Source organism: Lagopus leucura, unplaced genomic scaffold, assembly GCF_019238085.1.
Source record: "Lagopus leucura isolate 7727_CA_CO unplaced genomic scaffold, USGS_WTPT01 Super-Scaffold_100047, whole genome shotgun sequence".
NCBI lineage: Eukaryota > Metazoa > Chordata > Aves > Galliformes > Phasianidae > Lagopus > Lagopus leucura.
Window position 1 is genome coordinate 225,956 of NW_024962293.1, and position 14,240 is coordinate 240,195.

Here is a 14,240-nt window from a genome sequence, read left to right on the forward strand (position 1 = left end):
TGGTTTAGTGATCAGATGCAGGAGCATCCTTTTACAAATCTGTCAATGAGATAGCTGTCTTATAGCAACCAGCAAAGGTTAATTACATGTATAGTAGAAAAAAAATGTGCACATCATATAAAGCACCTCCTTTGCTTTATATGATGTATCCAGGTGGATAAGACTGTGAAAATGTATACAGCAGTCAGTAAACTGTGTGCTAATAATTCATTTACCTGCATGAAAGCCAAATGGGATGACATAAATACTTTTTTTTTTTTTTTTTTAGGGATTTAAATCTCTTTTTCATATTTGTACTAAACAACATTAGTTGGAGACTAATGCTTCTGATGCTCTGATTTGTAGTCTAGTATAAATAGAAGTTCTGCTGCAGTTGCCAGCTACTAATGAAGTCAGTGTGCTCTATTGAAACTTCTTGGTAAGACTGATCTTTAAATGCAAGTGCAGGTCTGACCATTTCTTCTTCTGGAGGGTCAACAGCTGAGTCTCATCAGCCTAGCAACAATCTTGACACCATGTTTGAATATATAACCTTTCCTCTCCCCAAGTAACTTATCTCACAGTAAGAAAAGACTTCCAGAGAGAAATAAACAAGTGTCTGCCTGTATGAACTAGTAAAGGGAAAATAAAATGACAAATGAACCTTTATTATTTAAACAGTGTGACATGACAAACTGCAAGTGCTGCTCACACCTAGCCCTCTGAGAGCAGCTTTCTTTGTTGATAAGCTTTGGTTGAACCTGAACCTTTAGTAACTGAAGCTAGCTTTGCACATACATTACACGCTGGCATGATATCACAGCCCTCCAGATTTTCTTCAGACCATTCATGAAATCACATAAATGTCTGAACACAAAGGCAATGCCAAGTTGAGCATCAGTGCTGTGAGGATTCTGATGTTGTCACCCGGGAGTACTCAAGTTTGGTGCAGAGGCTGTGCAGACTAAATCATTGTAATACCTGGAAAGACTCTGCATATCGGTAACGAGCTGCAGCATGAAAACTGGGATAATAACTGCAGATCATGTGTGCGGGTTATGTGGCCTAGGGCTGGTGCATATTTAAGTAAATGAGGTTAAGAAAGCTGTTGCACTGCCAAAGCACGCCACACTCTAACTCCTTCTGCCGTGCATTTACGGGGCACAGTTACTTTTGTACCTCACAAAACATCCATTTAGGTGCATGCTGTGGGCCTAGAACACCTGATGGCACAGAGTCTGCCATTGAGAGCCAGGTTACAGGGTCATTACACAGTTTCCAGAAGCTCTCCTCTGTAAGTTTTGAGATGCTGTCGGTAAAAAAAGAGGTGGCATAGATATCCAAGGTAGTTATAACTATGCAATTCATCTGTTGCCATATTGTGTTTCATCTGATTTGGTGGAAGAACAAATGGCAGCATCCTTATTGATGGCTGAAAAGGAACGTTTGTTTCCAGAAGAGGTTGAAGTCAGCAAAATAAACACGGTTACAAGATGAATATAAGCCTAATGTAACAAGGGAATTCTTAATGTATTTAACTGTTCTCACTGACATTATTGTACTTATTCTCAAGGGTCTTGACCTCACACTCAGTTTAATAACACATGCCTAATAATAATAACAATGGAATACTTCAGACTTTGCAGAAATTCCATACATTTTGCACATTTAAGTCATAAGCTGCCTTCTTGATGGGTGAAACATCAGGTTAGGAAGAGGAGAAAAGTGAGCATACCATACAAACTGCACACAAGTTTTGGATGCAGCTGATAGTTTTCCCCCTTTTCACACTTTCCACAACTGCATTTCACCCTACCTTGTCAGAGCTGGTAAAGCAAGTGGTGGTAAACTGAGTTCTAAGAAAGGGATGGGTGCCAAAAGAACCCATCCAGTTAGCAGGGATAAATACTGGGACATTAGCTGAAATAGGACAGCAGTGTTTAGTAGGAAAATAGGAAAGATAATGTGGAAAACCCAGAGACAGGCAGTGGAAAAAAAGAAAGTCAATAATTGATTTTTCACATAAATATCTTTTCTGTATAAACACAACCAAAAACAAAAAGTAAAATAATTCAACAAGAAAATTAACGGGATAAGTAGGGAAAAGGAATAAAGAAACAGGATGGAGGAAGAAAATGAGATGCTAATCTGTCCCAAGGGTCAAGTATATCCCTCTGACAGTCAACACAGCTACAATTTTGCTTCTACTTTTGCTCCTAAGTGCTTCTGTAAAGTAAATAGCTAACCAGGCACCAGGCTGTTTAGGTTAGTTGATTGCTATTTGAGCTTCCTGGGTATTATGCTATTTCCCTGGCAAAAATTCTTCAGACACAAATATTTTTGGGCCTTGGTTGTGTTGTTAAGGTCAAGAGAAGAGAGGCAACTGGTGATTATTTCTCAGTAGTGGTACTTTCCATGGTTTTGGACAATGCATTGTGATAAGCATTAAAATAACGTTGGGGTAAACTGGAACAAAAGGCAAGTTCAAAAAGTTGTTTTATTGATTGAAGAACTTAGTGGGGGAGGGAACGAAGAAGGGCTGGAATTTGTACAACTCTTTAACAGTCTGGCTGTGCTCTTTTGTCAGTGTTTTCATTGACTTTCTCTTCCAAAGAAACAATGATGCTTCAAGCTGTTCTCTAAAATCTGGATATACCTTGGTGAGCTGAGACAGAATGCATCACAGCTGGTAGCAAGGGGTGGATGTGCATACACACATTTGAGCTACAGGAACAAAAGAGTTGTGGTAAAGCTTTTCTCACTCTGAAGCACAATTGTTTCCATGTCTGAGTTTTGAATAACAGGGCTTCACACATTATAAGGGCCATACAAAAAGTAACTGTTCGTAGCTGTGAAATAATTTATTGTTCTGTTGAAAATTTCCTCTCTCGCTAGTTCATGTTTTGTCAGACTTGGAACAGAGAATTTGGAGACAGACTTTCTGCTTCTGATATTTGCAATTTTGAGAAGAAAGATAGATTTAATGTCTATTATCAGCTGAAGTTAAATTGTAGTGGCTGTGTGTCATTAAAGTACCTAATTGAGGAGGGCAAAGTACTCATCTTCATTTTGTGATGACAGAATTTAGGGACAAAGATTTTATATATCCATCATGATGGTAACGGGCAGAAGATCACTATCTTACTGTAAGGTAGCTACAAGTATTCGTACAAGTATTAATAATACAATACAATAATACAAGTATTATTGTAGCTACCTTACAGTATTAAGTATAAGATTCCAGTTAAATAGATTAAGGTTAAAGATTCCAGCTAAATAGAATAAAATATGAAATTGGTAATGACTGTCAGTTTGTCATGCAGCAGATAGTTTAATAGGTATCTGATCAGACAACGTTTCTATCATACACTATTATTTACTTTTAGTTACTTGGTGAAGAGATGCATGGGTTATTAATAAAACATAACTACTATTGCTTTAATGTGTTTGCTTAGAATAGTTCAAATAGTTTATGTTTGACATTCTGAACATTCACTGGGACCTTAAGATTTGCAGAATATAATGAAAATGCAAAAAAAGGATTGGCATGAAGTGTATGTGTGCAAGTAAGGTTAGTTTTGCTTCTGGAAACCGGCCACCCAAGAAGATCTCGCAGAGAAAGTAAAGTATTAATAATATTATTAATCTACTGAGTTTTACTGCCAGTAAAATAAGTAGAGAAAGCAAGATCAGAGAGAAGTTATAAGGCAGCAACGCAAATAAGAGATTTACAGTTGTCAGAGATACTACATTTGTGGTTCCTGTTAGCAAACTGTGAGTACACACAAGCAGAGCAGCTGTGCACCATGTCTAGATATTGCAGCTTGCAATGAGAAAAAGGGCACAGCATCATTTAAATGGAATATGTTTCTCATAAATCCTTCATGATTATTTATTAAAACCATCAGAAGACATTTTTTCATGGGTTTTGGCAATGGGGAGGGAAAGTTGAGTGTTGGATTAAATGCATTTCTTCCACTTACTCTGCAGAGTTCAGGTACCATGGCACTGTGCCATTGCCATTTCCCTGGAAAGATACAGATATATTTTATCAGACAGTTTCTATCATTTCAAAATATCTCAACCAATTGAGACTGTCATTCATGAAAAGCTTAGGTCCTACTTTAAACCATTCCTGAAAAACCACTTCTTTCCAAACCAGCAACAGTCAGGGCAATGCCACATCATGCACTGTAATTCTCTGGTGTATTTTCTGCATGTATTCACGTCAGTGCTTTGGTAGAAACATGTCAAGCTTTGATTAAAGGATACATATTATTTCTAATGCAGAAAGAAAATTCTGCTCTAAGTCTGTGGTTTTCCATTAAGGTTTCAGATTCAGTTGCCAGTTTTTGGTGAACACTTTTCTTTTAAGCACTATGTTGGCTTTCTTGTTCCTGCCTTCATGACACTCACCACGGCCTTCTCAGCTTAATAATCAGCATTAATTTTTCAGTGATAAAGAACAGAATGTAAGAGCACTCCGTTACGCAGACCTCCCTGGAAATGATATGAAGCTGCTTAGGTTGCGGTTGGACTTGATGATCTTGAAGGTCTTTTCCAATCTGAGCAATTCTATGATTTATTTATTATTTCTTTTATATTTAAATTATAGCACTAACTCAAAGGGCCAAAACAGAAGGATGTGATTGCTAGAGGTACTCCATGTCCATAGGAAGAAGCAATTCCTGCCTCCTCCATTCCTGGTCAAGACAGTAGGTTTGCACAGTTGGGAACTTGAACAGATTAGACCCATCAAAAAAGCCACACACGGCTTAAACTTCCTTGAAAGAGAACCATCTTTCACCTTTCAGTCCTTCAGCTGCAGAGGAGGACACAGCTCTTTCCTCTGTTGCTTCAACTTTTTCACTCACAGTAAAACTGTTGTTTAGTTTGAAAATTCACATCTGTTTTATACAAACTTCAGCTTTAAATGCCGTTAAACCATCATTTGCTTCTCCCTCTATGGTTTATAATTGGGATCCCATACTCCCTTCTTGAATCAGGAACTGAGGCCAGGATTCCCTGTCTCAGTAAATATCTCAGAAATCAGTGACAAACTCAGTCTCCTGTTTCTGGGCTGGGATCTGTCAGTGGTGACAGCTATTGGTTGCTACCAGTTCCTAGGCTGGCTCAGGAGGAGGAGGAAAGTGCAAGTGTACGCCCCTGCACAGGGGCTTGGGCAGAGCAGACCTTTTTTTTTTTGACCTTTTTTTTTTTTTTTCTATTTATTTTTTTTCTATTTGTAAGTAATTTGTTTGTTTTCAAAATCTTCCTTATTTCCCTTTTTCCAAACTAAGTTAAAGCCAAGTAAGCATCCTGTTTAAAAGTAAATAAATAAACAGAAGAACTAAGTATGTAATCAAATCTCAAGTGCATTGCTTATACAAATGATCTGTACAAAGTCTCCATGAAGACCCAGAGTACTGGTATTTCATGCCCTTAAGATGTAGTTTTTGGTTTTAAAAAGGCCTTTCCTTTTTTTTTTTTTTTTTTTTTTTGCTCAGACTCTAACATACCTCCAAAATGCAGTTGCTTTATGGATATAGCGGTGTATTGAGGTTTGTTTTCTAACCTTCATTCAGTATTACACTGTCCTTCTGTCCAAGGGCTGTGTATTGCACCGTGTGCTTATTTCCTCTGCATTTGTTTCTCAGGGCTGCTCATATAAACTCTTAGGTCTGTAAAGCGTGTCCAGGTTGCTTTTCCATTTGGAAAGTAAAAATACAGCAATATAAGAAGCAGAATTAATTCTGATATACATTTCCCATGATGATTTAGGAAATCACCTTCTCTTTCTGGAAGTATTTTGCAATCTGGGCAGATGGTGTTCTTTGGGCCTATTTAGGTTATAACATTTGAGGCAAATTATTCTTGTCCTTTGTGTGAATGCTATCTCAGTGTTTGCATTTTGTCTCTTGGTGCCACTGAAAAATGAAATATGTAATAGTAAGTCTTTCTAGGAAGCTCCATCTTTAATTCTTGTCCACCGCTGAAGTACTGATTATTCCTAATCTCAAAGAAGTGTATTTTAAATAAGCCAGAAGTTGAAAATAAATGTATCTTGCTTAAACCTTTCTGTTCTGTTTCGGTGATATTTTGAATGCTGTTTTATTTGAGATGGGTGTTTGGAATTAAAATTCAGCAGTCTTACAGAATAAAGGCTCCGTATTTGGGGCATTTAAAAAGTGTGGCTGATTTGCTCTTCTTTTTTGCACTCTGGCTGTATTTACATTTTATGCCCAGATGGTTTTCTTTAAAGTCGTAGTATAACTTACATGTAACATCTTGCACCAGTGTTGTTTTCTTGATTTATGCCTCTGTGTTTGAATAGCCTAACTTTGTTAGGGCACCTATGGGAAAACTGCTTTTTTAACACTGTGTATGGCTGTTCTCTATCAACAGAAAGTTGGAAACGTGGTTTGTGTGAGTTGTGGGACAGTATTACCGCCATGTCCTGCTGGATTTTGTTTCCCCTTCAAGGAACCTAAAACCTTTCTCACAAATTGAGAGAGCATTCTTCCTTATCATGTTAAGTATAGCTCTGGAATTAAGTGAGATGTAATAAAATGCATAGAAGGTGTTAAGGCCTGTGTGTCTATGATAAAGATGGAACTTATGAGCTGATACTTGTCATGTTAACTATTCCTAAATCCAGTGTGAGGTAGAAGTAGGAATGTTCACTGAATATAAAAGCCTGCATATGCAATTGGCTATAAGCTTCGGGACGGTATCTATAATATAAGGTCGTGCAGTAAATAAATGTTGGTTATATTTCAAAACTAGTCTGCAACCTGATGTGCAATTTAGATGTCCCTTAGTGCTCAGATATTTTTGTTCAGAGAATAAAAGAACCTGTTTTGCAATGGCACCCTAAAAAGTAATACGTATAGAGATCCATCACATGCTGAACTTAGCTAGCAAGTGAGAGTGTCTTCAAAACAAAGTAGTGTGGGCCTCCTCCTTTCTGCATCTGGGGAGGTCCTGTGCTCTTTTGATATCACTTAAAAGGTGGAATATCATTATGGATTAAATTATGCAGCTGGCACAAGGGATTGATTTCTTATCAATTTTCTCTGGGCCAGTTACAAAATGTTTTGGCTGCAATAAAACCAAGTATTTTTGTTCCACCGTTGAACAAAGTGGGCTAGTAATATTCCCAAGGAGTGATATGAATGTTTCCTCTTGAAATGCATTGTAGCCAGAGCTCTATTTCAGCCCAGATTAGGGGAGGAAAAGGTAGAAAAGCATTCTATTTGTATAATCTGAATTAAGTAGAAATTACAAACCTACTTCAAATTCATTGCTGTAAATATGCCTATATTTGCTGTGGGAGAGCCTGTGTGACATTGGTAAAGTGAGGATATTAACTAGGTACGCCTCACCAACTAAGATCTTCTTAGGGAGGAAGAACTGCAGTCCCAAAGAGATTCAGTCTGGTAAAGCAATTATTGGTTACACAGAAAAACACCTATTCTTGTCTGAAAATCTTCCCATGTAAGTTTATTTGCATCCTTTACCCACTTCAGACAATGGTTAGAGGAAACCATTATGCTAAGTTCACTAAGTTGGCAAAATATAAGCATTTCTTATTAGAAAACTTGAAAACAGCAGTTTTTCATTAAACTGTGGTCTCTCCAATGTTGTATGTCTACAGTCTATATTCTGACTCGCTTTCACATGGAAAATAACAGAACATATAAACTTTACAAACTGAAATGCTATCTGATCTATGGCTTTGAGTGGAAGAACAGGTCTTAATTTCATTGATTTCATTGACTGCAGCCTTTATGTTTGCCTGGGTCACACAATCCTACAGACCATCATCGCTGAAGTAAAATGTTTTCCGAATTAATGTTATGACTTGGTTGATTTAGTGGAAGAATTTAAATCCTTTTGGTCTGACAAAAGGCTATTAGGATTTTATTGCTATTAAGACTTCTTTATATATCTGCTTTTTAGTAGAACAGCAAAGGTTGTAGGCTTAGGAGTCTTCGGAGCAATTTAGTTGCTACTTTCTGTATTTCTGCTCACAGATGAATGTGTTTCATACAGCCTTGTGGTCTGTTTTAAGTTGAGCTGTTCTGTAAAACCCTTTGTTAGTTTTCCCTGCATTTCATAATTTTGATTTCTCAGTCGCTGGAGGAAGGGAAAGTACTTGTAAACCTGTTCCACTTTGCTAAGGTGACTGGCTCCTTATAGGTGCTGCCTGCAGATGGCTACTAAGAAATGCCACCATGCTGTCTGGGGGACAGAGTTCTTGTCTTCTTGGTCCAGTATTGCTGTGGCACTCTAAATCTCTTTGTAATCTGTTGTGTGCCATGAGCCTACATTTGCTCTACATCTGAGCAATGGTCTCACTAATTCATGTGAGATTCATGGCATTCTTTCTTTGCTGCTGATCCTGCTCCCATGGTCATTTTTCAGGCTCTCAGGTTATCTCTGTTGTTTTCAGCACCTGCTTATCAGCTAATCCCCTGAGCTTCTGCCATCTTTCTGTTTTCATAGCAAGGAAAAGCACCAGAGATCTCCTTGATGCCATCTGCCCTAAAAATGTTCTCCAGAATTATGTATTTACAGCTGATCAAGAAGTTTTTGTATCTGAACTTTGCTCTGCAGTTACGTCCAAGCTCCCTGCAGCATCCCATTTCTGTTGCACATTCTTGTGCTTTGTTTCCTGTTCTGAATTCCTGTATTCCAGAATGACACTTCCTCTCTTTGGTTGATTGAATAACAGACTTATCCTCTAGCAGATAGCTATCAGTGTCCTTTCTCTATTATTTTTTCCACACTGACCTGTGGCCCAGCCATTTTCCTCCTCTCCCATTTGAATTTAGAAATAAAGAACTAGCAAATTAATCAAAACCGGTTTTGTGAGTCCCTTGGCTGCTTTTTCTTCAGTTTTGTAAATCATGTTAACTCGGCCAGTTGGACATGCTGATTTAGATATTCTGTGAGTAGACTGGCCACATACCCAAGCCTGAGATATTGCATTTAAATCAGTCTTCAAGAACCAAGTTAGTCTGGTGACACAGCTATCTGTACAATGCTTTAGAGCTCTTCTTTTAAGAAGTCCCTTGTGGAAGTTCCAGGACTTCTCAGTAGGGTTTAGGATTTATTAGCTTGGGTGAAACTCCAAATAGTCATGATTAGACTCTAACTTGGTGGTTTACTTCAAGCCAACTTCATCTGTTCTGATCTTCCATGTTAACAATATTAACCGTAGTTATAAGCATTCGGACAGACCCAACTCAATTCTTCCTGAACCCAGAAATGTGTGGCTCTGCCCACCCAGAATGTATATGGGGGGTTTGGAGCAAAGGGAAGAGAGAACAGTGGAGCAAAGGGAGGAGATGTGGCAATGAGGAATCAGCGTGTTCCTGAGAAGCTCTTCAGAAGATGTGATACCCACAGGGAAAAGACTTACTGAGAAGAATTTGCTAAACTCGCACTTGTTTTTAGCAATAATAGGTATTTTGGGGTGTATCCAATGAAGGTACTTTATTCAAATATCTCAGAGGTCTACGTATAACCAAGATATTATAATCACAATATAATTGTGTATAATCAATAGATATCAAGATGTTATAATCGCAATATAAACAAGAGAGTAAGGCAAAGCAGACAACGATAACAAAAAGAGAATAAGTGGAAGTGCTTACCCTTTGGTTGAGCTCACCAGAAGACACCAAGAGAGGGGATCTCCAGAAGAGATCCTTCCCCTCTGGTAGCAGCTCTTAAATAGGCCTAGGAGGGGTGCAGCCAGGCTCCCCCCCTTCCGGCAGCACAGGTGAATTGCCTTCAGCTGTGCTCCTCTGGCTGACTCATGGCTCACCTCAGGTGATCAATCAGAGGTTCAGGCCGTGACTCAGCAGTTCCCATACAGTCTAAAATGCGCTTAGTGAGAGAAAATAAGAGAATGTTACAAACCTGTTCTGCCATTGGTGTAAATATATTATAGACACTCATTTCTTATCACTGAAATTAAGCGAAAGGCATGAGCACTAGTAGTTGCACTCAATACTTTCTTGGCTTTCTTTCCAGAAAGTATTTGAAGCAAGCCATGTAACTTGCTACTGTGCTATCACTTACGTAGATTTGGGGAAACAACTGAGAGACCCATTTGAAGGTGGATTAAATATATTCTTTTTTCAACAACACTGTCCAACACACTTTAAAAAAGGGAATTCAACGTCCAAGTTAACTGCCTGTTGGAATGCTAGCCCCGGGTCTTCCCAGAAGAATGTGGAATGGATTTAACTTTTCAAGGAGAAAAGATATTTAAAGTGATACAAGCTATGTGAAGAGCTTCAGGACAGTCAACTGAATAGTTTTCTGTTGAGTCAAGCACCCTTTTCTTATTGTCACGCAGCATGTTCTTGCAGTCACGCAGCATGGGATCAAGGGTGATGGAAATGTGCATGTGCGGAAGCGTGAAGAAGTGACTGTCTCTCTTTGTATATCTTTTTGTGGCTTTTTTAGACTTGGCTTTACTGCTACATAGTTACTGTTGCTACAGCCCGATTTGGAAACCTTCCATCAGAACTGCTATTTTGAGTACTGACTTCTCCATGTTTCATATCTCGTTGTTCTTCAATTTGAGATAGCTGGAGCTTAGGATGAGGGGAGAGCAGCAGATATTGCTTACCTGAACTTTAGCAACATTGTGATGCGGTTTCCCACAGCATCCTTGTGTCCAATTCAGGATCTTATCCTGGGCAGATGGATGGATGGAAAAAATGGTACGGACCTACTGCAACTTGATGGAATTCAGCAAGGATAAACGCGTAGTTCTGGGATAATGCTAAATAATGTCCAAGTGAATAATTCAGACCACTTATATACTCACGACAATAAGCTTAACTGACTGCTGCTAGGATCCTTGTTACATTGAGACCAAGTTTCTGCAAGCATCTTTCTGGATTCCCAGTAGCAGAATTTTGGTGATTTTGGGGCATAAATACACATGGTTTGAATCTCTTTGCCTTGTAGGTAGTAAACTAAAAATGCCAAGGATAGCTGCCACTTCCAAAGACAAGATACCAGCAAATGTAGTATTTTCAAGAGTGTCTTAGAGACTTACTCTTGACTGCATTATTCAGGAGGCGAAGATAACTGGTAAGGTTGTTCTCCTGGCCCTACTTTTTTGCTGTGATGTTGTAATTAAACCGATACAGCGACGTTTATTTTTTTTCTACTTTTATTTGAGCTTCCTTACACGTTGTGTTCTTGATGAAAGCAAAATGGAAAGTCAAGCAAAATTCTTAACATAGAAAGGCAATGCAGTGCAACTACATTTTAGTACACTAATCCAGCTTGGATAAGGTATTGTAATTCATTAGCAACTACTATGTGAGTTAATGTAGTGAGAAACAGTGGATGTAGACACTGTCTGATTCTATGAATGATGGAATCATTAGTAGACTTCCAGAAAAGCTGCTTGATCATATTCTCTAGTGACCTCCTGTGTAGAGTTGTACAGAGAGTAGTTCTGTTCTACCCCCACTTAAATACTCCAGAGGAGGGATTCAGTAGATGTAACTGTAGTGGAACGTTCCCTGACCCTATTTCTCTTTTTTTCAGTTTAATCTTATTGCATGACCTATTGTTTCCCTGAAATACTTCATCAATTCTTTTCCTTCCTGGAGGGATTTCTTACTTTAAGCACTTCTAAACAAACTCTTAATAAATTTGAGTTAACTTTTCCTTTTCATTATGTTAGTCCTTGTCATTTAATTTAACTGGACTGCATTGGTGTAACTGAGAGCAGAAGGTTGATTCATTTAATCTTTCTGCATAAGTAATCTATTTCTCCAGTCTTTTTTTCCTGCTTGGAATTTCTTCAAATTTGTCAACATCTTCAGGGGAAGGAGGTTCTCCAAGATCTAATAGCACCTGAATTCTTTTTGAAGTACAGAACATGTTTCCGCAGGCATGTTATTAATTACAGATATTTCCCTAATTCCACTTCTCTGACTGTTGTCCAGCCATTCACATCTGCAAACCCACATCTGGAACAAATAATGAGAAGAAGAAAAAAAAAACCAAAAAAAACTATTGTGTTTTTCATACCGAACATGTAAGAATAATGAACATTTTGCTTTTGTTCATAATTTTAAATCAAAGTTTGCAAATCCTTTTTATATAATGTCTTAAACTTTATAATATTGCGCAGGATGAGGCAGCTTTACTTGGCTGTATTTACTTTCTTGCTTCTGGACATCAAGTGATCTGAGGTCTGAGACTTTTGTATCATTTCCATTTTTAATATTTGCTCCATTTACAGCTAGCATAACCCATGACTACAACCAACAAAGTTATGCAAAACGTTTTCGTAAGAAGAATGAGTACAGAATTGGAATAAAAACACTTGTGGTATGCAGAGGTGGTGATGATTTGTTTTATGTGCTTATATTGCCTTTCATTTGAGGAGCTCGATGCAAATCATTCTCTGTAAGCAACGGGAACACTAAGAAGCATTGTAGAGTTAATGGTCAAATTACTTTTTAAGAGGTGTTATTTTCGCTGTTCCTCCCTCCAGCCAACACGCATCAACATGTATGTGCACATCGCTATCTAAATTGCTAGCTGTGCCAATCTTGTAATTGCATTTGTACATGTAGGTTCTGAGATTCATGCTATTAAACGCCTTGCTGAGCTTCCCCGTGATTTATTCCTCTTCTCACACTACAGTTTCCTTACATAGGTAGGAAGAACCCTGGCACCTCTCCTCCTGTTTAGCTGATAGCCCACATTGCTGCCAAAATATGCTGCGGAAGTAAGGTTTGTTCTTTTCTTTTTGCTCTGAGCGTTGTGATGGAGAGAGGGAAGATTCAGTAATGGCATGTTGTTATGGAGGACAGTAGGCAGCTCATCTGAATGCCCTGTCATACTCCCTGCTGTGTATTTAAGACAAAATCTTTTGCTTGGGAATGTACAATGAAATGAGAGGTATGTTATCAAGAAAAATAGGATTATGATACGTAAAGAATGAGAAGTAATAGCCAGTGTTTATCTCTAAAAATCTATGAAAAAAGAACGGGAAGAGGTACTGTTGTGACCTTAATTTTGCACTGTGAATGCCTCTAATGTCTTTAGCCCAGAGAGGTCCAGTGTAATTCAGGAAGATACAATGAAGTCTGACTCCACAAAGGCTTAGCATTCTGCATTTATGTAGAGCGACTGACCTCATCACCAGCACTACTGGACCTCAGTAGCATTTAAGACATCTGGAAAACAAGACCGCAGTAGGTTATGAAACACAGCTCCCATGGCTCTCATCCAACTTTTCATTTTGTTAATGGCATAATAATCTTTGAGAAGAATCAGAGTTTAATATATCTGAGCTTGCTCAGACTCTGAAACACTTCCAATCATTGCTGGATTAAGTACATACTCCTAATAATAAATCATGTTGTACTTAGCGTTGCTTGTTTTTGTCAGTCAGCAAAACAAATACATGCTACAAATGCATATAAACAAAACCTGTGAAGCTTAAAGAAAGTAAATTATGGATTGACTATTAGAATCATTGTTTTGTTTATCTTTAATTTAAAAAAAAAAGAAAGAATTGTTTTTCTTTTCCAAGAAAACAAACACCTTAACATGAGGGACTGTTAATGAGACAGAATAAAACAGTACATTGTCCCTTGGCACTAGAATACTTTTTGACCACTTTGTAAAGCATCCAAAAATGTTCCAGAGAGTTTCTCCCTTGTTTAACCTACTCTTCTAAACTCAAGTATTACATAAATAGAGAGGATTCTCAGGCAGTTGTCAGTAGGTGCATGGACATGGACTGTGAGAAAGAGGACCACTTTGTTAAATATTTGAGTACTACTTGAGGTTAAGGGAATTGCTTATAACCAAATTGTGGAAGACCCAGCTCTTACATTCTGTGCTTCTACGTGATGTTTATCCAGCTCCAACAAGACACTTTAAATGTACTATTATAATCTCTCAGTATTTTATGGCTTAAAAAAATAATATTGACCTTTTCGTCCACATGACTTTTGTGGAATGCTGACGGTAAATGAAAAATACAGACCAGGAGACTTAATCTGCAGCCTTAATTCCACACAAATCCTTAAGGTAAAATTAATCATAGAATCATCGTATATCCCAAGTTGGAATGGACCCACAAGGATCACTGCGTCCAACTCCTGGCTCCACACCGAACCACCTAAAAATCAAACCATATGTCTGACAGCTCTGTCCAAAAGCTTCTTGAACTCTAGCAGTCGTGATGCCATGACCGCTGC